The sequence below is a fragment of the Lynx rufus genome, unplaced genomic scaffold, assembly GCF_022079265.1.
Source record: "Lynx rufus isolate CCGP_SWC_20201006 ecotype Redwood Valley unplaced genomic scaffold, mLynRuf1.p SCAF_11, whole genome shotgun sequence".
Taxonomy (NCBI): Eukaryota; Metazoa; Chordata; class Mammalia; order Carnivora; family Felidae; genus Lynx; species Lynx rufus.
In genome coordinates, this window is record NW_025814825.1 from 14542951 (window position 1) to 14568379 (window position 25429).

A 25429-nucleotide genomic window follows, 5' to 3' on the forward strand; every position below is an offset into this window, starting at 1 on the left:
CTCTCTGCCCTTTGTGCACTCAGGCTCTGTCTTTTTCTCTCAAAAATAAACAATTAAAAAAAAAGGAATTTATCAAACTCAATATCCAAAAGCCAAATAATAATAATAATAATAATAATAATAATAAATGGGCAGAAGACACTAACAGACATTTTTCCAAAGAAGACATCCAGATGGCTGTCAGACACACGAAAAGATGCTCAACATCACTCATGATCAGGGAAATAAAAATCAAAACTACAATGAGATACCACCTCACACCTGTCAGAATAGCTAAAATTAACCACACAAGAAAAAGAGATGTTGGTGAGGATGCAGAGAAGGGGGAAACCTCTTGCACTGTGGATGGGCATGCAAACTGGTGCAGCTGCTCTGGAAAACAGTATGGAGGTTCCTCAAAAAATTAAAAATAGAACTACCCTACAATCCAGCAATTGCACTACTAGCTATTTACCCAAAGGATAAAAAAAATACATATTCAAAAAGGTATATGCACCCCAATGTTTACAGCAGCATTATCAATAATAGCCAAACTATGGAAAGAGCCCAATTCTACTCCTGAAACCAATATTGCACTGTATGTTAACTAAGTGGTAACTGTATGTTAATTAGAATTTAAATAAAAATTTGAAAAAAAGAAAATGACTCATGAAGTTAAAAGCAACTTTAAAAATTAGTAATAATAAAACAAATTCAATCAACAACAAAAAATAACATCACCACTTCGTATATTATGGTCTCTATTTAAATATTAAATATTCCTCTTTTAAGAGAAATTATTTTAAATTATTTTTTTTAAGTCACAGTTTTCTAAACAACATGCTAATCTGTAAACTTCTATCTTCACTGTTAACAGCCAAGTCCACACCACCATCCTATCAAGCCTGGATTTCTGCAATAGTCTCCTAAGTGGACTCCTTGCTTTCATTCTTTATATTAGCCAGAGTATTTTTTTTCCCCAGAATGATCTTTTAAAAATGCACATTAGAAATGTTCAAACTAGATCTACAGACAGAAAGTTGCTTTAAATGGTAAGGGGGAAGTTAGGAGGAAATGAGGAATAAGTGCCAAAGGGAAAGAGATTCTTTTTGGGATATGAAAATGTCCTAAAATTGATTCTCGTGATGAACACACACGTCTGTGAATATACTAAAAGCCATTGAGTTGTATACTTTAAATAGATTAAGTACATGGTATGTGAGTTATATCTTAATAAAGCTGTAATTAAAAATGTAAATCAGAGCCTATAGTTTTCCTGATAAGTAACTAAATTGAGATTAAAAACCAGGATATTCTACCCTCCTAGCCTATGCTCTTTGTTGCCTGATATTTTCAACTCTACTTTAATTACTTTATCAATCACAAGGTACAATGAGGCTTTCTTATTCTCTTCATCTTTTAATAAAATTGCAAATATTAAAGGTATTAAAAATCCCCGATTCTGAATTTAAAACCTGACATTTATGGTGTAATAGGCAAGACATTTAAATGTTATTTTTTTTTCCTGCTGCCTTCAATTCTGCTTGCCTAGTAACTTCAAAAAATGACCCCAGCTGTCAACTTAAAAGATATGTGAAAAAGCACTTGTCAGATTTCATTATCTTCTCCAAATACTTTAATCTCTTAATTAAATCCCATATATTCATCTTTCTACAAATCTGTACTTCTTTATCTTTAACAAGAAGGGCAAAGAATATAATAGAAACTCATCCATTACAGAAATAAATACCCTGCATAAAAAAAATTAAAGAATCAAAACATTAAAACACTGGTGTTAACTGAGAGAAAATGAAAAAAATTGAACAGGTACTAAATGATTTCCTTGAAGCAGACAAGGAATTAGAAGATGGGGATGTATGTAGTTTCTTCTTTAAAAAACTCACACCATTTAAAAGAAACACAAAATTGCATCCCAAAGTTTATATGGAATTGGCATCTCACCAAAGAAAATATACAGATGGCAAATAAGCATATAGAAAGATGCTCCACATCATATGTCATCAGGGAAATGCAAATTAAAATACTGAAATAGAAATACCCTCCAATTACAATGACCAAAACGTGCTACACTGACAATACTAAATGCTGGAGAGGATGTGGAGCAATAGGAACTCTCATTCATAACTGATAGGAAGGCATAAAGGTGAATGATAGAAGGCGGAGGAGGATCAATAATGTATCCTCCAGACTGGTTTCAATACCAGAAAACAAAGCAAGCCACTACATATGGTTACAAAGAGTTTTATTCAAGGTAACTTACATGACAGGGAGGATCAGGGGACAGACAATCCAGGCAGCACACAGGTATTCTTCACCCCTATTCTACTCCCCTATCTGGACATTACTTTCCAGCTTTTATGGAGCAAGGGGCACAGAGGCAAGGTCATAGGGTAGTTATCTAAAGTGTGCCATCTGTGCCATCTGTGTGCCAGAGAGGCTCTCTGCTAGTTATCTACGGTAGTGCCATCTGTGCGCCAGAGGGGAGAACAAAATGGAGGGCTAAAGATGGAGTCAGTTTTGTCAGCAGTCCTACAGTACAGTAACTCTGGAAGACAGTCTGGTGGTTTCTCACAAAAGCAAAAATACTCTTACCATATGATCTGGTGTTGCACTCTTTGGTATTTACTCAAAGAAGCTGAAAACTTAAGTCCATAGAAAAACCTGCACACAGATGTATATAGCAGCTCTATTCACAACTGCCAAAACCAGGAAGCAACCAAGATGTCCTTCTGTAGGTGATTGGATTAATAAAATGTGGTATATCTTGACAATGGAGTATTATTCAGCACCAAAAAGAAATGAGCTATCAGTTCATGAAAAGACATGGAGGAACCTTAAATGCATGCTACTAACTGAAAGAAACCAATCTGAAAAGGCTACATGCAGTTGATTTCAACTATATGACATTCTGTAAGAGGCAAAGTGTAGGGACAATGGAAAGATCAGAGGTTGCCAAAGGTTGGGGCAGGAGGAAGAATAAACAGGCAAAGCACAGAGGATTTTTAGGACAGTGAAAATGCTCTGTATAATACCATAATAATGAACATGTCACTATACGTGTGTCCAAATCTATAAAACATACAATACCAAAAGTGAACCATAATGTAAAATATGGACTCTGGTCAATTATGATGTATCAGTAGGTTTATCAACTGTAATAAATGTACCACTCTTATAGGGGAAGATGATAATGGGGGAGGCTATGTACATGTGAGGGCAGTGGGTTATGGAAAATCGCTATACCTTCTCCTCAGTTTTGCTGTGAATCTAAATGGCTCTTTAAAAAAAGAAGTCTTCTAAAAAATTTCATATGAAATCTTGGGGCACCCGGGTGGCTCAGTTAGTCAAGTATCTAACTCTTGATTTCAGCTCAGGTCATAATCCCAGGGTTGGGGGATCAAGCTCCACATCCACCTCTGTGCTGTTTAAGATTCTCTCTCCTTCCTGCTGCCCCTCCCCCCCCACTTGCACTCTCTCTCTCTCTCAAAAAAAAAAAAAAATTCATATGAAATCTCAAGGGATCCCAAATAGCCAAAAAAAATATTGAAAAAGAACAATGTTGAAGGACTTCCACTTACTGATTTCAAAACCTAATACAGAGCTACAACAAGAAAAACAGTGTGGAACTGGCATAAAGACAGATATATGGTCCAATGGAATAAAACAGGAGAATAGAAATAAACCACATATACGGTTAACATATTTTCAGCAAGGGTGCTAAGTCCATTCAACATGAAAAGAGCTATTCAATAAACAGTGATGAGAAAGCTGTATGTCCACATGCAAAAGAATGAAATCAGACTCTTACTTTACACCATATACAAAAATTAACTCAAAATTGAGCATAGACCTAAACATAACAGCTAAACTAAAAAACTGCTAGAAGAGCACAAAGATGAAAATCTTTAGGACTTTGGATTTGGCAATAACTTCTTGGATTGAATGGCAAAAGCACTGTCAACAAAAGGAAAAACAAACTGACTTAAGCAAAATAAAAATTTTTTGTACATTAAAGGACAGTATCGAGAGAATGAAAAGACAACCAACAGAAAGAGAAAATATTTGCAAATCACATATCTAATAAGGAATTAATATCCAGAATGTATAAGGAACTCCTGGGGAGGGAGGGAGAGTGGGAAGAATTCTTACAACTCAACAAAAAAGGAACAATCCAATTTAAAAATGAGCAAAGGACTTGAATAGACATTTCTCCAAAGGAGATATACAAATGGCCAATAAGTTCATGAAAAGATATTCGACATTAGTCATTAGGGAAAGGAAAATCAAAACCACAATGAGACACCACTTCACACCTATTGGAATAGTATTGTCAAAAGTGAAAATGCAAGCATTTTTAAAAGCTTGAAGCTTTTAAGATTTTTAAGCTAAAACTCTACATACTGACAAGATAACAATACATCATAAATAACATGTTTATCATATGTAGTTTAAAGCTCTTAAATGTTAATTTCCATAAGAGCTCAAAATATTACTTTAACAAAGTTCAAGACCACACAAAAATGAGATAACTATCTTTAGCACCCTCTAACACAAATACATTAGACTTAAGTAACACAACTATGTATTATTACTTTAAATTTTTTTACGTTCATTTATTTATTTTGAGAGAGAGAGAGTGCACATGTGACTTTACAGAGCTTAAATTTCAAAATAAACTGCGGTATAAGAAAAAAAAAGTATCAGTAAAAACATTTTTAAAATCAGGAGGGATATAAAATATTTTTATTAACATGATCACCAATTTAATGTAATGGCCATATATGTAACACTGAACAACTGCATATTACACATTCTTTTCAAACACACATAAAAATTATAGAAATTAGAACAAAATGACATTTGGGTTTTGCAATTAAAAGTCAAGAGACAGGGGCCCCTGGATGGTGCAGTCAATTAAGTATCCAACTCTTGACTTTGGCTCAAGTCATGATCTCATAGTCCTGGGATCGAGCCCCGTATCAGGCTCCATGGAGCCAGCTTAAGATTCTCTCCCTTTTCCTCTGCCCCTCCCCCACTGATGTTCTTGCTCTCTCTTAAAAAATTAAATTAAATTAGAATTAAAAAATTAAAAAATTAAAGTCAAAAAATAGTGAGAGTGGGAAGTTACAGATTAAATAGATTGCTCAAATGTTGATAAATGGTGAAGCTGTGCAATGGGTACATGGGAGTTTTGTGAGTGTATGACAGAATTCATAATTTTGTATATGTTTAAAATTTTTCATAATAAAAAGTATTAAAAACCTGACTATAGAGGGGCACCTGGGTGGCTCAGTTGGCTAAGCATCTGACTTTGGCTCAGGTCATAATCTCATGGTTTGTGAGGTTGAGCCCTACATCCGGCTCTGTGCTGACAGCTTGGAGCCTGGAGCCTGCTTTGTATTCTGTGTCTCCCTCTCTCTCTGCCCCTCCCCCACTTGCGTGCACTCTCTCAAAACACACACACACACACACACACACACACACACACACACACAGCAAGTTAAAAAAAAAAAAAAAAAAAAAGAAAAGAAAAGAAAAGGAAGTTTACCTAAAACTTGACTATAGAGATTCTGCTTCAGGTTAAGATGAAGTCAGCACACTCCTTCCTGTCTCCCACTGAATGCAACGAAAAGCCCTGGATGGAATAACTATCTGAGACTCTGAAAATTAGTATGTTAGCAGGCAGAATGGAAAATGAAACATCTCAAGGAAGCACCGAAATGGTAATGACTTTCCCCAATTTTTTCTTCTGGTCTCGCCATACCAAAATTTAAAGTTTGCCTGACACCAGATGTGTCCCAGATGCAAGCAGGTCTCCAAGAAGAGCCATTTGTTTCTGATTTGATGAGTAGGAAAAGGGCTTCAATGAGTAAGAGAGAGTGGGAGAAATTCCCTGGATTTGTGTGTGTAAATGTGTATATGTCTTTCCTCATCTTCTCCCATCCCAGGAACAAAGCACACCTATAGCAGTGCAGAATAAGTAGCAACTAGGAAGGCTAAAATCAGAAAAAAAGGGAAAAATTCTCTCTGACCAGAGGAACTGTGCTCTAAGAGCACTGAGGGAACCCTTTTGCTTAGTTTTCTACCCTCTGGTCACTCGATTCAGGAGGCTGACATAGTCAAATTATGTGACAGAGTAGGGAAAGGAAAATTTCAGGATTGAGTCAAAGGAAGAGGGGTTCTTGGGAGCGAAGAAATGCTGGGAATATCACAGAGAGCGAAAGTTCAATAAAGTGAAACTGTAAGGTGCACAGGCATGGGTCTCAGCAGCAGCAGCAAAACAAAGGATTTGTAAACTAAACTATGCAGTAGACCACCACCAACATCCAAGACTGGCCACTGTGTGGTACACACAAGGGAAAAGTCTGGATAGTACTGCAAAATTATGAAAACAGAACTGACATTGGAACTACAACCCATAAAAGGTGGGTCGGAATTTGCAGCCTAAACCTAACTAGGCCAACTGCCTGCTAAGGCAAAAAAAAGAAAAAAAAAAAAAAAAGCCCAACATTCTTCATAGGATTAAATTAGATCTGTAGTATCAAAACATGATAATTCTCTGCCTGCACACAGCTCTAAAAAACTACAAAAAGTTCTTCAGATGGGGGGAAAACAATACTGCAGAAAAACCTGGAAATTTAGGAATAAAGGAAGAAGAAATTGGCTTTCATCATTTCTGAGAAGTCTGCTATAATCCTTTGTTTCCTTTTAGGTAACATGTCATTTTTCCTGAGTGCTTGTTACTTGGTGTGTGCTAGCCTGGTGATGGGTTCTTTGCTGTCCTGGGATGGCCACAATTTTCAGAAGAGACCCATGTCACTGTGCCTGGGTCTTGTGCATGGGACTTTCTCAATGGCCCTGTCTGTCCTCAGATATAGACTTCTGATTCTGGGCTTCTGACAGTTTTCTGCCCCTTTCTCAGGGGTTGAGGATTTATTTTTCTTTTCCCCTCCTCTAGCTTCAATGGCTGAGGTGACAGGGTTTGCTCTCCCTCCCCAGTGGCTTGAGACTTATGTTATGTAGGTCTGAAATGAGCTTTTTGCTTTTCTCACTGTGGTGGATGCCCCCTACTGTGGGCTGAATCCTTGGGAAGTACTTTCCCTGATGTTATGGGTGAGCTTCTGGTGGAGACCTATTGAGAAGAGCCTGTGAACTTTCCTGTATCTATGGTTTCTAGAGATTCTATATGCTAGTGCTACCTCAAACTTGATCTTTAGCAATGTATAAAAAATTCTAGCTGAATTTAGGTAATTACCCTAGAGAAATCAAAACATGTTCACACACACAAAAGTGTAAATTAATGTTCTCAGCAGCTCTAATTCATAAATAAATGGGCACATAAAAAGGTATTCAACACATTAGCAAAATGCAAATTAAGACCATAATGATACCATTATACACCTATTTGGCTAAAAGAAAAATTACTGACAATATAAGTGCAGCAAGAATGCAAAATAAGTGAGCTTTCATACATTGTTGGTGGGACTACAAAATGGTACCTCCATTCTGGCAAACAGTTTGACATTTTCTCATAAAGCTTAACATCTATTTACCATATGACCCAATAATCCACTCCTGGGTATTTACTCTAGAGAAATGAAAACCTGGGCTCACATAAAACCTGTATGTGAATGTTTATATTTATTTTAGTTGCCAAAATCTAGAAACAACTCAAGTATCTCTCAGCAGTTGAACAGATACACAAACTGTGGCATAACTATACAATGGAATACAACCACAATTAAAAAGGAATGAACTCTTTTTTTTTTTTAATTTTTTTAATGTTTACTTATTTTTGAGAGAGAGAGACAGAACATGAATAGGGGAGGGCAGACAGAGAGGGAGACACAGACTGCAAAGCAGGCTCCCGGCTCTGAGCCAGTTTTAAGGAGTACCCAGGTGGCCTAGTCAGTTAAGCATCTGGCTCTTGATTTTGGCTCAGGTCATTATCTCACAGTTCATGAGTTTGAGCCCCACATGGGGCTCTGTGCTGACAGTGCAGAGCTTGCTTGGGATTCTCTTTCCTTCTCTCTCCGCCCCTCCCCCATTTGTGTGTGCATGTGCACACACTCTCTCTCTCTCTCAAAATAAATAAATAAAAATTTAAGAAATAAATTTGTTTTAAAAAGCCAAGTTATATACTGTAGGACTTGTATGACATTGTAAAAAAGGCAAAACCCTTGTTAACAGGAAACAGATCAATAGTTGCCAGAGTTGGGAGTGGGGGAAGAAGGTGGCAACAGAGGGGCCTAAGGCAGTTTCTAGGAGTGGAAGGAACTGCTCTATATTTTGATTATTGTGGTGAATTCATGACTATGTCTATTGAAGCTATTTCAAAAAATCTCAGTATAGTTGCCTTTATAAAATACTTGCGGGACACACTATTTAAAAGAAAATACTTAGCTTTAAATATATTTATTAGGAAAGAAAGAACAAATTAAGTGTCCATCTCAACAATTAAAAATAAAATAAAGACAGAAGAAGAAAAAGCAAAAATATAAAGGACCTAGGAATAAGTCTAATAAAGGATGTTCAAAAAATGATAGAGAATCTTATAACACTTCATTGAAAGACCTCGTTAAAGGAGATCTTAAATAAATAAATAAATAAGACCTAAATAAATGTAACACCATGTTAATACACTGAAAAACAAAACTTTGTAAAGATGAAGATTCTCCCCAAACTAAACTATGGTATCAATGCAATCCCAATGAAAATCCTAATGGGATTTTAGTGGGCCTTGACAAACCCTAAAATGAACAGAGAAGTACAAAGGACCAAGAAAAGCTAAGATATGCTTGGGGGAAGGTGGGGGCGGGGGGGAAACACAAGCAGGAGATCCTGCTCTAACATTAATTAAAACTCATTACAGGGGCGCCTGGGTGGCTCAGTCAGTTGAGCGGCCGACTTCGGCTCAGGTCACGATCTCGCGGTCCGTGAGTTCGAGCCCCGTGTCGGGCTCTGTGCTGACAGCTCAGAGCCTGGAGCCTGTTTCGGATTCTGTGTCTCCCTCTCTCTGACCCTCCCCCATTCATGCTCTGTCTCTCTCTGTCTCAAAAATATATAAACGTTAAAAAAAAAATTTAAAACTCATTACAAAATCTTAATACCTAAGACAATGTGATAATTGCCACAGAGGAACAAATAGAACAACAGAAGAAAAACTTCAAGCCCTAAGACATATCCACATAAATAGATACATCCTGTATGACAAAGGTGGGATACCAAATCTGTAGGAAAAGGAAGACTTCCCAATAAATGAGGCTGGAACACTGAATATGCATGAGGAAAGAAATAAATGGATTCACAATACACAAATATCAGTTGTAAGTGGATTAAACACTTCAGTATAAAAGGAAATACATAAAGTCTCTAGCTGATGAAATAAGAGAACATCTTTATGACATCAGAGTAGGAAAAAATTTTTTAAACAATACCAAAAAAATTAAATATTAAAGACTATAAAAATCTATCAAAAGCAATCATAAAAAAAAAACCATACAAGGCATCAGAAAAGACACCATAAGAAACATTACAAAAGACATCAAAAAAACACTACAAAGTTAAGTCCAGAGAGGGACAAAACAGTTAACTATTCATATAATCAACAAAAGACTAACAGCCAAACTATACCACTAGTTCCTTATAAAGGAAAAAAAAAAAAAAAATGAGGGGGCGCCTGGCTGGCTCAGTTGGAAGAGCATAAGACTCTTGACTAGGGGATCATGAGTTCAAGCCCCATGTTGGGTGTAGAGATTACTAAAATAAATAAATAAACTTCAAAAAAATTTGAAAGGAAAAATTAAAAAAAGAGAAATGTACAGATACGTAAGGGAATGTTCATAGCAACATTGTAGTAATCAAAAACTATTAACCACCCAAATGTCTATTGACAGTTACGTGGATAAAAAATAATAGTTCATGCACATAAGAGAACTCTATATGGTAACAATACAAATGGACTACACTATATACAATAAAGATAAAACCTTACAAACATAATGTTGAAAAAAGAAGACACAACAGAAAACTCACAGTTGTATTCCATTTTTACAATATTCAAAAAGACACTATTAAACCATACTGCTTAACATACAAATAAAGGAAAGCCAAGAAATTGATAATGATGAAAGTCACAATAAGGGTTACCTCTGAAGGAAGAAAACTGTAATAAGAACAAAAACATGGCAGTGGAAATGAAAGAGTCTGAGGGGCTGGCAATGTCCTAATTCCTAATCTGGATAATGAATAAACAGGGAGGGATTCACTTCATAATTATTCATTAAAGCACACCTTTATTTTTTACACATTTTTACTTCATATAAAACATATTTTTTAAATGTTTATTTATTTTTGACAGAGAGAGAGAGAGACAGAGCATGAGTGGGGGAGGGGTAGAGAGAGAGGGAGACACAGAATCTGAAGCAGGCTTCAGGCTCTGATCAATCAGCACAGACTCGAACTCACAGACGGCGAGATCATGACCTGAGCCAAAGTCGGACACTCAACCGACTGAGCCACTCAGGCGCCCCATAAAACATATTGTTTTAAAAAGTGAGAGAAGGGTGCCTGGTTGGTTCAGCTGGAAGCGCATATTATCTTGATCTCAAGAGTCACATGTTGGGCACAGAGATTACTAAAAAATAAATAAGCTTAAAAGAAAAAATAGAAGATAAAGAATCACAAAATTAATTTTAGGAAAATTTACATCTCCCCAAAAATGCTTTACCAGTAACAATGGTAAGTCTCATGAATATAATGTTGAGTGCAGAAGCAAATCATAAAGAATATATATAATTAGATTTCATTATATAAGGTATTTAGTGATACACGTAACCATGATTATCCCCAAAACTGTGGGTGGTAATTTGTCTCCTAAAGAGAAGAGGGCTTGGGGGACTTCTGGGGTGATAGAAGTGTTCTCATTTGGCTTGGGTGATGGTTATCTACATAGTTCACTTCCTTAATTACTCTTTGAAGTGTACAGGGGCGCCTGGGTGGTTCAGTCAGTGAGGTGTCCAACTTCGGCTCAGGTCATGATCTCACGATTCGTGAGTTCGAGCCCCACATCAGGCTCTGTGCTCACAGCTCAGAGCCTGGAGCCTGTTTTGGATTCTGTGCGTGTGTCTCTCTCTCTGCCCCTCTCCCCCTTGTGCTCTGTCTCTCTCTCTCAAAAATAAATACATATTTAAAAAAATTTAAAGGGTACATATATATTTCATGTAATTTTATACATGCTATATGTATTTGTAATACATGCAATATAAAATTGTTTTTTAATGACACTCAACCATTCAAAAAGCTATTAGGTTGAGTTAATTTAATTGTACAACAGCATAAACCTTAAGTGGCCTATGTAAACCAAGTCCTCATTTGTAATTTGCTAATCAGCTAATTCTTTCATTGCTAAGTCTGTTTGCTTTGTCCATAAAGTTTTAACATGGGAATGTATGGTAAAAGTACTAGTTGGCTAAGTCTAACTCTACAAAAAGCTGACAGTGACAGGAAGAGTAAAAATTTTTTAAATAAAGAAAATACAAAACTTTGATCAACAATAGTGCATTATATGCACCACAGAATGAGAAGGTACTTTATGGGCTTCCCTATTAAATTAAAAGCTCTAAATCCTACTGTGATACAGAAATGATATGTGAAGACAGAGCAAAGGGATCAATATTTAATAAGCATGTCACTTTGTGTTTGCAGAAAACTCTTTATTTTATAAGTGCTCCAATGAATACTCTCTCATTTGTACTGTATTTAATTTTCAGATATGGAAAGTGGAATAATAATTTCATGTCAGAACTCCCCTGTGGGTCCACTCAGTCTCATTCAACAGCAAAGAACTGATCAGTACTATGGACCAATTAGTAAAAATAATACATACTTCTGCCAAAGAAGTCTCTTTCAACATAAATAACAATTTCAGTGGAATTTTTTTTAGTCTTCACAGAAACAGACATCTTTATCAATATTCTTTTATAACAATCTGTCTATATTTATGTTCTCTCTAGAAATGAACCTGCTAGGCTGACAGCAATATTAGATATTTCACTGCATATTGTCCTGCCTTTTTTTACCTTTACTTCAACTTCTATTTAAAGAGGTACTTCTTTTTTTTTTTTTTTTTAAAGATTTTTCCCTTGCTTACTTGAAGATGTTTTCAACTTTAGGATTTAATGAAAGCAAAATTAGATCACAAAATAAAGCTTTACTGAACAGGTAGATAAGTCTGCATTGTGTTTTGTTTTCTTTCATTTTATAAACTGAGGAACAGAGAGTTCTGTCAAGGTAATCTGCTAATTCATTAATTCTAGATATCAGAACTTATAAACTTGACCTCTTTCTGGCCATATTGAAGTCAGTCAGATTTGTGTTTGTTGTTTTTTTTTTAAGTTTATTTATCTGTTTTGAGAGAGACAGAGACAGCGGAAGTGACGGAGAGAAAGAGAGGGAGGTGGAGAATCCAAAGCAGGCTCCACACTGACAGTCTCAAACCCATGAAATTGCAAGATCATGACCTGAGCTGAAACCAAGAGTTGGACACTTAACGGACTGGGCCACCCAGGTGCCCCAATCAGATTTGTGTTTGATTCCTGACTTGGCAACTTTGTGCTGCCATAAAACAGAGTTAATAACACTTACTGCAAATGACTATGAAGAGGATTAAATAAGAAAATGCTTGTACAAAGCTGAGCACAGTGTCCAACACACAGTAAATTATGAATAAATATGATAACAGGATGCTGCTGTGATAATTCAAATAAAAACTGTATTATGTAGGGGCACTTGGGTGGCTCAGTCGGTTAAGTGTCTGACTTCAGCTTGTGATCTCACGACCCATGGGTTCAAGTCCCGCATGGGGTTCTGTGCTGACAGCTCAAAGCCTAGAGACTGCTTCAGATTCTGTGTCTCCCTCTCTCTCTGCCCCTTCCCCGCTTGCTCGCTCTCTCTCTCTCAAAAATAAACATTAGAAAAATACTTTATAAAAAAAAATACTGTATTGTGTAATATAAATTTCAATAAAACATCAATAAGGTAAACATTACACCTAAGGTGTAAACATTACACCTAAATATCTTCCTTTTAATGCAAACAATTGGTAAGACTAGTCATAAACCTTGCTAGTCTAATCAAAGAAATGAACAGAAAAAACAAGTACTGGAGACACTGGAATCTTTGTACACTGTTGATGGGAACATAAAATGGTACAGCTAGGTGCTATGGAAAACTATGGCAGTTCCTCAAAAAATTAAACAGAGAATGATCATATGATCCCACAACACCACTTTGGGGAATATGTCTAAAGGAACTGAAAGCAGAGACATATTTGTAGACCCATACTCATAGCAGCATTCTTCACAATAGCCAAAAAGTGGAAGCAACCCAAGTGTCCATCAACAGATGAAGAGATAAACAAAATATGGTTTATACACACAATGGAATATTATCCAGCCATAAAAAGGCAGGAAATTCTGCCACACAATACAACATGGATGAATGTTATTCAATATTACACTAAGTGAAATAAATCAGTCTCAACAAAATGAACACTGTATTATTCCATTTACACGAGGTACCTAGAGTAGTCAAAATCTTAGAGGCAGAAAGTCGAATCATGGTTACATGGGGCTGGGGGTGGTGGGTGGTAATACAGAGTTATTATTTAATAGATGTATTAGGGCACCTGGGTGGCTCAGTCAGTTGAGCGTCCGACTTCAGCTCAGGTCATGGTCTTGCAGTTCGTGAGTTGGAGCCCTGAGTCAGGCTCTGTGCTAACACACAGCTCAGAGCCTGGAGGATGCTTCAGACTCTGTGTCTCCCCCTCTCTCTCTCCCCCTCCCCTGCTCATGCTCTGTTTCTCTGTCCCTCAAAAATAAATAAATGTTAAAAAAATATATGTATTTAATATATGTTTGCAAATTCTGGAGATGGACGTTGGTGGTGGTTTCACAGGAATCTGAATGTACTTAGATTAATACCACTGAACTGTACACTTAAGAAATGGTTGAGATGGTCAATTTTATGTGTATTCTACCACAATAAAAACAATTTTTTAAAAAAGGAAGGAAATTCTGATGCATCCTACAACATGGATGAACATGAAAGACATTATATAAGTGAAATACGCCAGTCACAAAAAGACAAATACTATTAAGATTGCACTTATAAGTTCCTACAGTAGTGAAATTCATTGAACCGGAAAGTAGATTGGTGATGCCAGAGACTGGCAAGAGAAATAAAAGGAGAGTTACCATTTTATGGGTACAGTTTTCCATTTGAGAAGAAGAAAATGTTTTGGAAATGAATGGTGGGGATGCATGCAGAACAACGGAGATATACTTAATGCCTCCCAACAGCACACCTAAAATGATTAAAATGGTACTTTTTTAAAAATATGGTAAAATATACATAAAACTTACCATTTTCTCCACTTTTTAGTATACAATTCAGTTACATTAAGTATATCCACCATGTTGTGTAATCACAGCACAACCTTAATTTTCAAAGAGAACAGGGCAAGTAAATTGCAGCATTTCTCAAATTCTGAATTTATCTAGTTGCTTCCTTATAGCATAGTTTTAATGTTTCTCTAGTCCCTTTATCTCCCATAAATTCAAGTTACATCTAAAAACTTGACCAGAGTCAAATTAAGTACTTATAGCAAGAGCTCTTCATAGATTATTTTGTATACTTCATGCGCTTCAGTATAAATTTCCTTCTCCAATGTCTAATCTGTCATTAATGCCAACAAGTGTAGTTTTCTTTTTTTTTTTTTTTTCAACGTTTATTTATTTTTGGGACAGAGAGAGACAGAGCATGAACGGGGGAGGGGCGGAGAGAGAGGGAGACACAGAATCGGAAACAGGCTCCAGGCTCTGAGCCATCAGCCCAGAGCCTGACGCGGGGCTCGAACTCCCGGACCGCGAGATCGTGACCTGGCTGAAGTCGGACGCTTAACCGACTGCGCCACCCAGGCGCCCCAACAAGTGTAGTTTTCATCTCAGACATTATAGTTTCTATCTCTGGAAATCCCATTTGGGTCTTTTCCCTATCTTCCATGCTTCTATTTAACATAATCAATCTTTCTTTTAGTTTCTTAAGCATATGAAATACAATTATAAAAACTGTCTTAATACTCCTCTATACTAATTCTATCACCTGTCACCAGTTTTGCTTTTGACTTTTTTTTTTCTTGTCATCATAGGTCATATTTTCCTGCTCCTTTACATGCCTAGTAATTTTTTTTTTTTTTAAGTAGGCTCCACACCCAGTGTGGAACCCAATGCAGGGCTTGTACTCACAACCCCGAGGTCAAGACCTGAGCTGAGATCAAGAGTCTGGTGTTTAACAGACTGAGTCACCCAGGCACCCCATGCCTAGCAATTTCTGATTGGATGCTAGACACTGTGAATTTTATCTTGTTGGGTGCTAGATATTTTTGAATTCCTATAACTGTTCTTGAGCTTATAATTAAGTCTCTTAGAAACAGTTTGACCTTTTCAGGTCTTGCTTTTTTTTTTTTTTTTAAAGCTTTTTAGGTTGGGCTGGAGCACCTAATTTTATCCCACTACTAAAACAAAGCCCTTCTGAGTACTCTATATGACCTAGTAAGACATTTTCCACTCTGGCTGACAGGAAAAAACACTATTTCTGCCTTTGCGAAAACTCTGAGTACTGTTCTCTATTCTTTTCAGGTGGTTCTTTTCCTAGCTTCAGTAGTTTCCTCACATGTGTGCACTGATCAGTTCTCCACTCAATACTTGAGGGGGAGCCTCTACAGATGTCCAAAGTTTTCTCTCCTTTCAGCTTTCTCATCTCTAGTACTCTGTCGTGCAAACTCCAGCCGCCTTGGCCTCCCCAGGCTGTGTCAATTCAAGGAGACCCCTGTGCTCTGGTTGGGATTCCCCCTCCCTGCTCTACAGAGGGGAAACTCCAGGCAGCACACCAGAGCAGTCACAGAGCTCACCCCATCTGTTTCCCATCTCTCAAGGATCACCTTCCTTTGCTGCACCATGTCCAAAATCTAGGAAACCACTGCTTTGTATATTTGGTCTGCCTTTTTAGCTATTTCAGGCAGGAAGGTAAATATGGTACTTATTAATCCTTCTTCACCAGAAATGGATATTAAGACCAATTTTTCCATCCCTTTTATTCATATGTCTTTGTGAATCATTTTTATGCAACTCTCAAGACAGTCTATCATTTCACTGCTATTATTTTGATATGTCTCCAAAAATATAGACTTTCCTTCCACATAATCATGTCACACTTACACTTAACAAATTTCACATTAATTCCTTGGTATGTTCTAATACCCAGCCTCTATTCCAATGTCTCCAACTTTCTCAAAAAATTGTTTTCTTTTAAATAACTTTTAAACAACTCGTTCAAAATTCTCTTTAATGCCAGCATTTAATGAACAATACTCTGTGAGGGGTACTATGCTAAAAGCCTAATATCTGTTACCTTATTTAATTTTCTATAACCCTTGCAATAAGTATTATTACTCCTATTTTACTGAGGACACCACAGCTCAATGCTTTTAGAAAATTTGCTTAAAGTCACAGCCAACAGATGGCAGAGGAAGATTTCTCTGATCTCAAAGCCATTGCTCTTAACCATTATGCTACACTGCCATCTCAGAAATTATTAGGATAGAAAGTCAGATGACACCAATGCTGAAGTTAAAAATCAAATTCTGAGGGGCACCCGGGGGGCTCAGTCATTTAAACGTCTGACTTCGGTTCAGGTCATGATCTCATGGTTCGTGAGTTCCAGCCCTGTCGGGCTCTGTGTTGACAGCTCAGAGCCTGGAGCCTGCTTCGGATTCTGTGTCTCCCTCTCTGTCTCTGCACTACCCCCACTTGAGTTCTCTCTCTCTCTCTCTCTCTCTCTCTCTCTCAAAAATGAATAAACTTTTAAAAAAATGTTTTAATCAAATTCTGAAACTACTTAATTTAAATGCTATCAAATATCAAAGACATGAGAAAATGAACAATACCACTTTATTTGAAATGTATTATAAAATTCACTTGATAATTTTAAAAAATACAACTTTCAAATCTAAAAGCAAGTTTTATTTGAACAAGGAAGGAATATGATTGAAATGAAAATTAACTATCAGCTGAAATTAGGGAATGTAGGTTCAAGTGTATAATGTTCTACAACAGCTCTGTCAAACAGAATGTGGTGCGATGATAGAAATATTCTACATCTATTCAATACAGTAAGCACAAGCCACATGTGGCTACTGAGCACCTGAAATATGTCTACTGAAGCGATAAACTGAATTTTTAATTTGAATCTTAACTAGCATAAATCTAAGTTGTAATTATCAATTCATCTGGCTGTCTCTACCACTAGACTATGAGCTCCTTAACGAATGGAAATGTTTTTCCTCTCTCTCTCTCTCCACTGCCTTGGTATATATTACAGATAAAACATGTTTATTGATGTGTGGTAAAAAGTGTGGATGGAATTTTCTAGAGGTCTCCAAGTAAGTTTTCTTAATGCATCAGACTGATATAGGTTACAGTGTGCAGACTTAATCTATTGAATTATATCTTATTTCTATTCTGATTTTTAGGCAGATGAAATATCTTACTCTTCACCAAACATGTTCTGAACTTGTATAGACTACAAGTACTCTGCTGCATATTCAGGATATTATGATGAGTAAGACTTGTTTCTGGCATCAAGAATCGCTCAGCCTAGGGATGCCCGGGTGGCTCAGTCCACTAAGCGTCTGACTCTATTTCGGCTCAGGTCATGATCTCATGGTTCACGAGTTCAAGCCCCGTGTCAGGCTCTTGTGCTGACAGTGCTGAGCCTGCTTGAGATTCTCTCTCTCCCTGTCTCTCTCCATCCCTCCCCTGCTCATGGGCTTGCTTGCGCACATGTGCACACTCTCAAGAAAAAAAAAAAATAGACACGAAGTAACCACCAGCTCTGAACAAGCAAGGTATTAAGATAGGGACTTTAAGATTTAAATGACCAATACGAAATCACTTTGAAGAGAAATGTAAACATTATTTGTATACCTGACATGAATTATATGAATATATTTCTCCAAGATTACATTAAGTTTTCAATTTTCTCATGGTTAGTAAAAACCACCTTGAACTTATTGTTAGTTAGTTAGCCTAGGAAATGTTACAACTGATTACTCTATCAGTTCGGGGAAAAAAAGATTAATCCATTTCTAGCTATTTATTTGCTCATAAATAGGGCTAAAACACCTCTCCTCTCAAAGTGGCAATATTTAATTTCCCATACCAGATAAAAATTATATTTAAAGCCAGTCACTTTTCACAGTTGTTCAATTCTACAGCTGCCTTTTTTTGTTTTTCAAGTAACATTCTAAACTATTATCTCTTCCACCTGCAGGTGTCCAATATAACATGTTCTCAAAGCATTACTTCATGTAACCATCACCCTGAACTCATCCTTAAAAATAAAAACTAGGGGCGCCTGGGTGTCACAGTCGGTTAAGCGTCCGACTTCAGCCAGGTCACGATCTCACGGTCCGTGAGTTCGAGCCCCGCGTCGGGCTCTGGGCTGATGGCTCAGAGCCTGGAGCCTGTTTCCAATTCTGTGTCTCCCTCTCTCTCTGCCCCTCCCCCGTTCATGCTCTGTCTCTCTCTGTCCCAAAAATAAATAAACGTGGAAAAAAAAATTAAAAAAACAAACAAAACTAATCTAGGGCTCTTGGGTGGCTCAGTCGGTTAAGTGTCCAACTTCAGCTCAGGTCATAATTTCATGGTTCTTGAGTTCGAGCCCCGGGTTGGGCTCTGTGCTGACCTGAAGTCTGCTTCAGATTCTGTCTCCGTCTCTCTGCCCCTTCCTCACTAGCGCTCTGTCTCTCTCAAATATAAATAAAACATTAAATAAATAAATAAAAATAAAAGCTAATCCATTTTTATTATTTCTGCCTATTACCAAAAGTCACCATAAATTCTTATATCAACATCCAAGGTGCTCAACATCTAGGTCACCTTGTATAGCCGAGGAATGTAAGACCTACTTAATATTAAACTTTGCTGAGTTCAGAGTCTGTGTAAAATTCTCTCAATACATTCCCCTATCCTAACAGTTTTCATACTTGGACTAGGCCATCTTCAAATACTTGTGCAGTCCTCTAATAATTATGTAGTTTAATCAGTCTTTTAGTTTATTGCTATCTATGTAACACAGAACTTAAAAACCTGCTAAAATCAAGACAAACTGACACAAAACAATTAATTCTGTAACACCTATATGTACATTTAAACCCTCTGGAGCTAGACATTTTGAAATTGGGGTAGTAAAATCTTTTTAGACGTTATTTCTTGTTCTCATTATTATTAACAATTACATTTAATAAGTACCTACTACATCCCAGACCCTTGGCATACACTAAATTACTCCTCATAAGACCCCCCCTTGAGACAAGTGTTATTATTTCTCATTTGAAAATGGAATAAACTCAAGTTCAAAGAGATTAAGTAACTTGCTCAACATCAAGAAGTGATGGAGTTGGATTTTAGAATATGAATCTGTCTAAACTAAAGCCCGTGACACCAACGTTTGCAATTAAAGCTCAAATGTCCATTGAATTGAACTGCTAACATTTCCTTTAAACAAAATCAAGACAGTGGAGTAAACAATATGTAACTTCAATTATATTTTCTCTTAAAATATAATGAACCGTTAGAATAATCCATAAAGATACAAAACCAGACATTAATGTTAACTATAGTCTTAAAGTTAATGCCCAGTGACAGCATTTTGTGACAATTATAATTTCTTTTTGATACAATGCTCAAAATGAAATGGTTACTATATTAACACATTTTTTTAATATATTTTTTTAAAGTTTATTTATTTTTGACAGAGAGAGACACAGCATGAGCGGGGGAGGGGCAGAGAGCGGGAGATACAGAATCTGAAGCAGGCTCCAGGCTCTGAGCTGTCAGCAAGGATCCTGATGCGGGGCTTGAACTCATGGACCGCGAGATCATGACCTGAGCCGAAGTCGGACGCTCAACCGACTGAGCCACCCAGGCACCCCTCTATACTAACAGATTTCTAAACGTGTAATAATTAAAAGAATCAAGCATTTAACCATACTGACTACATACATTTAAATATTCAAAACTTTATTTACTATTTATAAAACTACAATTTGTTAAGTTCACCTACAGTAAAAAAAAAAAAAAAATTACCAATAAGTGATTTTAACAAACTGACAAACACACAATATACCTAAAGTTAGAAAAGCTGACTACTCCAGAGTACAGGGCTAAACATATAACAACAGCACAAATATATGCTAGTCAAGGAGTTTAAATTTCAAGTTCTATAAATGAATAAAATAATAGGCATTAAAAAAAAACACTAACACTCAAACTGCAAAATACAATTAATTTATATTGGGTAAAGGAAAGCAAGTTCTCTTAATTAAAAAAAAACAAATACATATAAAATTATTTCGGTGAACATCTGTTGTTTTTGCCTGTCCAGGAATCGTTCTCCCCTCTCCAGAAAAGTGACACCTCAATTTCCCTAAAGAAAAACTGTTGCCTATTTTTTTTTTTAGGTAAACTCTACACCCAATGTGAGGCTTGAACTCCCAACCCCAAGATCAAGAGGGGGATACTCTACCTCTGAGCCAGGCAGGCACCCTGACGTTGCCTGTTCCTAATTCATGTAGTTTAAAACGGTATCCCCCTACCCCACTCCATGGTGAGAACAAGATCCAATCTTGACCACACAAAGCATTCTATCACTCTGACCATAGAGACTACTGCCAGGATGGGCAATGACCCAAGTCAGGTTAATGAAATTCTCATATAGTAGTTTGCTGGAATCACAGACACAGGGAAGTTCTCTCTTTTGGAGTTTCTAAGGTTGTAGGATGTAAGCCTGGAGCTATTAGTACCATCTCTCCCAGGGAGTTTTACTTGAGACTCTACTTTTGCACACTGATTCACAAATATGCAAAGGGAACTAACTAGTGGTTACAGGGTGGCAGGGGAAAACATAAATTAGGATTCCGACTTTCAATGTTATATTTACATCATATTTCCATTTTTCCAAAACAGGCACATACACTTTTATAACAGGAAATATAAAACATTTAAAAATCCTGCCCTGTGTTTTCTTCTCAAATATGCTCACGTAACAACATTTAATGTCTTAAAAGCATTAACAATTTTCTCATAATTTACAAAGTGTATAGAAAATCTATTTTAAAAGAATCAACTTTTTTAGTTGGCAAACACCCAAGCTATTTTTGTTTTGAGTGGGGAAAAAATAAAAAGTGCAAGTAAAACTTTTTTAAAAAATTGATTCCCTTTTTGAAAGGAATATATAAGGGTGCCTGAGTCAGTTGAGCATCCCACTCTTTTTTTTTTTTAATGTTTATTCATTTTTGAGAGAGAGAGACAGAGTACGAGCGGGGAAGGGGCAGAGAGAGAGGGAGACACAGAATTCGAAGCAGGCTCTGGGGCTTGAACCCATAAACTGGGAGATCATGACCTGAGCCGAAATCAGATGCTTAACCTACTGAGCCACCCAGGCACCCTGAGCACCACACTCTTGATTTTGGCTCAGGTCATGATCTCGTGGTTCAGCCCCCGTGTCTGGCCCTGTGCTGACAGTGTGGAGCCTGCTTGGGATTCTGTCTCTCCCTCTCTCTGCCTCTTCCCCACTTCTCTCTCTCTCTCTCTCAAAATAAATAAATACACTTTAAAGCAAAAAGACGAATATAGTAAACAACTCTATATGGAAAATACTGGTTAACATTCAGCACGTGATGCCACCACTACAAAAATTGCTCAAAAAATAAAACTAAAGATTAGAAGTGTCCAAATTAGGTTTAAAAACCTTATCAATTACTTTAGTCCCATAATTCTAAATAATATAAGACCTGAAGGGTCAGTTAAATCTTTCAGCTATAATTATTTCATGTAATAATGCATCATGGGAAAAGTTACATACCATTGTTCATTCTTAAGTATAGGAAAGTCAGTCTCAAGATGCATCCATGGGAATATAAAAAGTCTACTGAATATGGTCTATAAATTATACAGGAAGGTAGCAATACGTGCTTTTGTTCTCTTGCTTTTATTAGCTTCTATCACTCTTTCCCTTTCTCCCCAAGCACAGAACCAACTCCTGAATCTTCACTTTTTGTTAGTATTACTCTGTGTTTCACAATTTTCAGTAAGGACACTTAGAGGGTGTCAATGACATAATCAGATGACCAGACATAATTAGATGGCCAGAATGATGATCTTAAGTGGAAGAGATAATCACCTATCAAGGGTGACTATAAAGAGTAGCTGGAGGCCAACACCATCTTCTCACGAACAAGTGAAAAGTTTTAAAAAGTTTTTAAGACAATATGATGTTCAACAAACTCATTACCTAGTCCAACACCAGAAAGACAGCGTGTTGGTCATCCAGGGTGATATCTGTGTCTCAACATGCTGACGTTTTATTAGTCATATGGTTTAACTTTAAACTTTAATTCTACATCTATCAACCCCGAATTGGTTCACTTTGTCAGCATACTCCTTTCTTCTGCTAGATTACTTGCACACGGGACCTAAGGGGTACTTTAACATAAACAAAGGTATAGCCAAACCACCCCAAAATTTGGAGAGAAAAACATTTATAAAATAACAAAGAAAGTGAGTCTTTCCAGGTACCACAAGGGGAATAGTTTATTCTAGTCCCTTGGCCATAAAATAGTAATTCTTCTTACATTACATTTACAAATACTTAACAACACTTTTTAGGCATCTGAAAGGGAAGGAAAAGTAACCATGAGATAGCAGAGACAGCAACTTAAAGAACAGTCCGTTTTAAACTCTTCTCTCAACATTCACACAGAGTCAGTAACACTCGGCTCATTCTCAAAACATCGTACGGTGGGCCAGGACGGGATGGTAAAAAGGAAACTTAAGCGAGAATGAAAACGGAAAGCATCGTAAAAGATAAAAACTGAACAGTCCAAGAAGGCTGCACTATGTTTTGCTCCTTCGGGTTCCCACTGACTTTCTACTTCTTTTTCCGATTCAATAATTAATATTTCTACCCATAAGGCATCTAAGTGTAAACTCCATCACCCACGTCCATCCACATCAACAAACCCCAGCGAAACTAGTCAAGTCTACCTGTGTATCTCCAGGTTGCCCGAAAAGAGAGGGACATCGGCGCCCAAGTGAACCTCGCCGTTGGGAACTCTGCACTGGGAGCTCTCCGGGACAGCGAAAAGGGACGAGGTGAGATGAAGGAAAGCGGAGGACGGCAAGCAGACACGACTAAGGACTCCTCTCAAGCCCCGAACTGAGCTCGTCAGGAAGACAGCTATGCCGCCAGACCCGAGAAGTCGCCGGATCCCAAAGCCAACACACGGGCGGCCAGATCCTTTAAAGCTGTTTCGCCCTGCCTTCCCTTTCGCCTTCCCTAAATGGCTGTCCCTCACACCTTTAAGGGTCCAGGACTCACCTGTCCACACTGGAGCTGCCAATGCCTTTGGATCAAAGCCGCCCACCTCTGACAACCATAGAGACGAAAAACCAGCGGAGGAAAACCTCCTCCTCCACCGCCCACCCTCACGTGACCCTCCTAGCCGCTGGGCCTGTTGGGATCATGGCGAAACGCATGTGGGAGGGGCACGGAGAACTAGGGTTGGGGCGGGGCCAGGGAAGCAACCCGCCCCGGCCCGGCCTCGGGCCCCGCCCCCCTCAGTATTGAGGCGGGAAAGTGAAAGGGCTCCCAGAAATTCTCAGGCTTTTCCTCTGGTCCACTCCTGTTCCGTCCCTACCCAGCACACACACAAGGAGTGTACATACATAATTCAGTTAAAAAGAGTCCGTTTACGTGTTGACTAAGAAAAAAGAGTCAGTGAAAAGAAAACTGGACCACAGTGGCTTGGGAATTGTTCCTTTTGAACTGTATTTAGGTTTAGGCTTCTAGTAAAATTTCCCTATTTCCTGACCTTGAAGCTTCTTTGAATTTAGAAACCTCACCACTACTTCTACTCTGGGTTTTTCGGCTGTTTTCTTTGCAAAGTAACACTATTGGAGAGTTTAGCCCTAAGCCACTAATAACTTGTTTTTTTCATCAAAGATGTTGCTGTCAGAAGTGGGGATGGAAAAGGATCATCACTACTGCTAGGGAAATAGAATAAAAATATTTTGATTATGATACCAGAGGACTTTCAAAATAAAAACTTTCCTCTTCAATAATTTCCCTAGCAGAGCTGTGGAAAAGGCTACAACCATGGAGGGGACCCTGGGTGGCTCACCGTTCCGGAGTTTGAGCCCCACATTGGGCTCTCTGCTGTCAGCAAAAGCGCCAGCTTCAGATACTCTGTCCCCCTCTCTCACTACCCCTCCCCTGCTCTCTCTCTCTCTCTCAAAAACAAATGTTTTTTGAAAATCTATTTTTAAGTTGCGGTAATTTAATCTAATTTTAGATTAGATTTAATTTTTTTAATGTTTATTCATTTTTCAGAGAGACACACAGAGTGTGAGCGGGGGAGGGGCAGAGAGACAGAGACACAGAATCTGAAGCAGGTTCCAGGCTCTGAGCTGTTAGCACAGAACCCGTGAACTGCGAGATCATGACCTGAGCTGAAGCCAGACGCTTAAAACTACGAGTCACCCAGGGGCCCCTAGATTAATCTTGATTTTAATTTTAATTTAATTCTTATATTTGTCTGTATAAAACTAAATAACATGTAAAAACATAAATCACTGTTTCTCAGACTTCTTGGTCTTTTTGGATCCCTTTACTCTCCTAAAAAATTTTGAGGACTCCAAGCAACTTTTGTTTATGTGTATTATACCTATCAATATTTAACATATTAGAAATTAAAACTGAAAAATTTTTAATTTTAGTCATTAAAAAACATTAAACGTTGGGGCACCTGGGTGGCTCAGTCAGTTGGGTGTCTGACTCGGGCTCAAGTCATAATCTCACAGTCCATGAGTTTGAGCCCCGCATCGGGCTCTGTGCTGACAGCTCAGAGCCTGGAGCCTGCTTCAGACTCTGTGTCTCCCTCTCTCTCTGCCCCTTCCCTGCTCACCCTCTGCCTCTCTCTCAAAAATAAACATTAAAAATTTTTTCTTTAAATATTAAACCCATTGTATGCTGACATAAATAACATTTTTATGAATAATAACTACATTTTCAAAAAAAATAGAAGAGCCTGTAAATTGCTGTACATTTTTTTCTTTTCTTTTTTTTTTTTAATGTTTATTTATTTTTGAGACAATGCGAGAGACAGAGTGCAAGCAGCGGAGGGGCAGACAGAGGGAGACAGAATCTGAAGCGGGCTCCAGGGTCGGAGCTGTCAGCCCAGAACCGACGCGGGGCTCATGACCTGAGCTGACGTCAGTCGCCCAACCCACTGAGCCACTCAGGGTCCCCT

At 37.7% G+C, this 25429-nt stretch overlaps 1 protein-coding gene across 7 annotated transcripts in view; it reads right to left on the reverse strand.

The window, feature by feature from the left end:
- MICU1 (mitochondrial calcium uptake 1) overlaps nucleotides 1-23603 on the reverse strand; it is a 250242-nt gene extending 226639 nt beyond the window's left edge. For 5 of the 7 annotated variants that reach the window (XM_047072928.1, XM_047072929.1, XM_047072927.1 and 2 more), the window contains exon 1: nucleotides 23500-23603. The gene's annotated coding sequence lies outside the window, so the exon portion shown is untranslated. Of the gene's footprint in view, nucleotides 1-23165; nucleotides 23292-23499 lie in introns of those variants that run through there. The other 2 variants (XM_047072925.1, XM_047072926.1) reach the window with 2 other exon arrangements.
- Between the last annotated feature and the right edge of the window lie 1826 nt (nucleotides 23604-25429).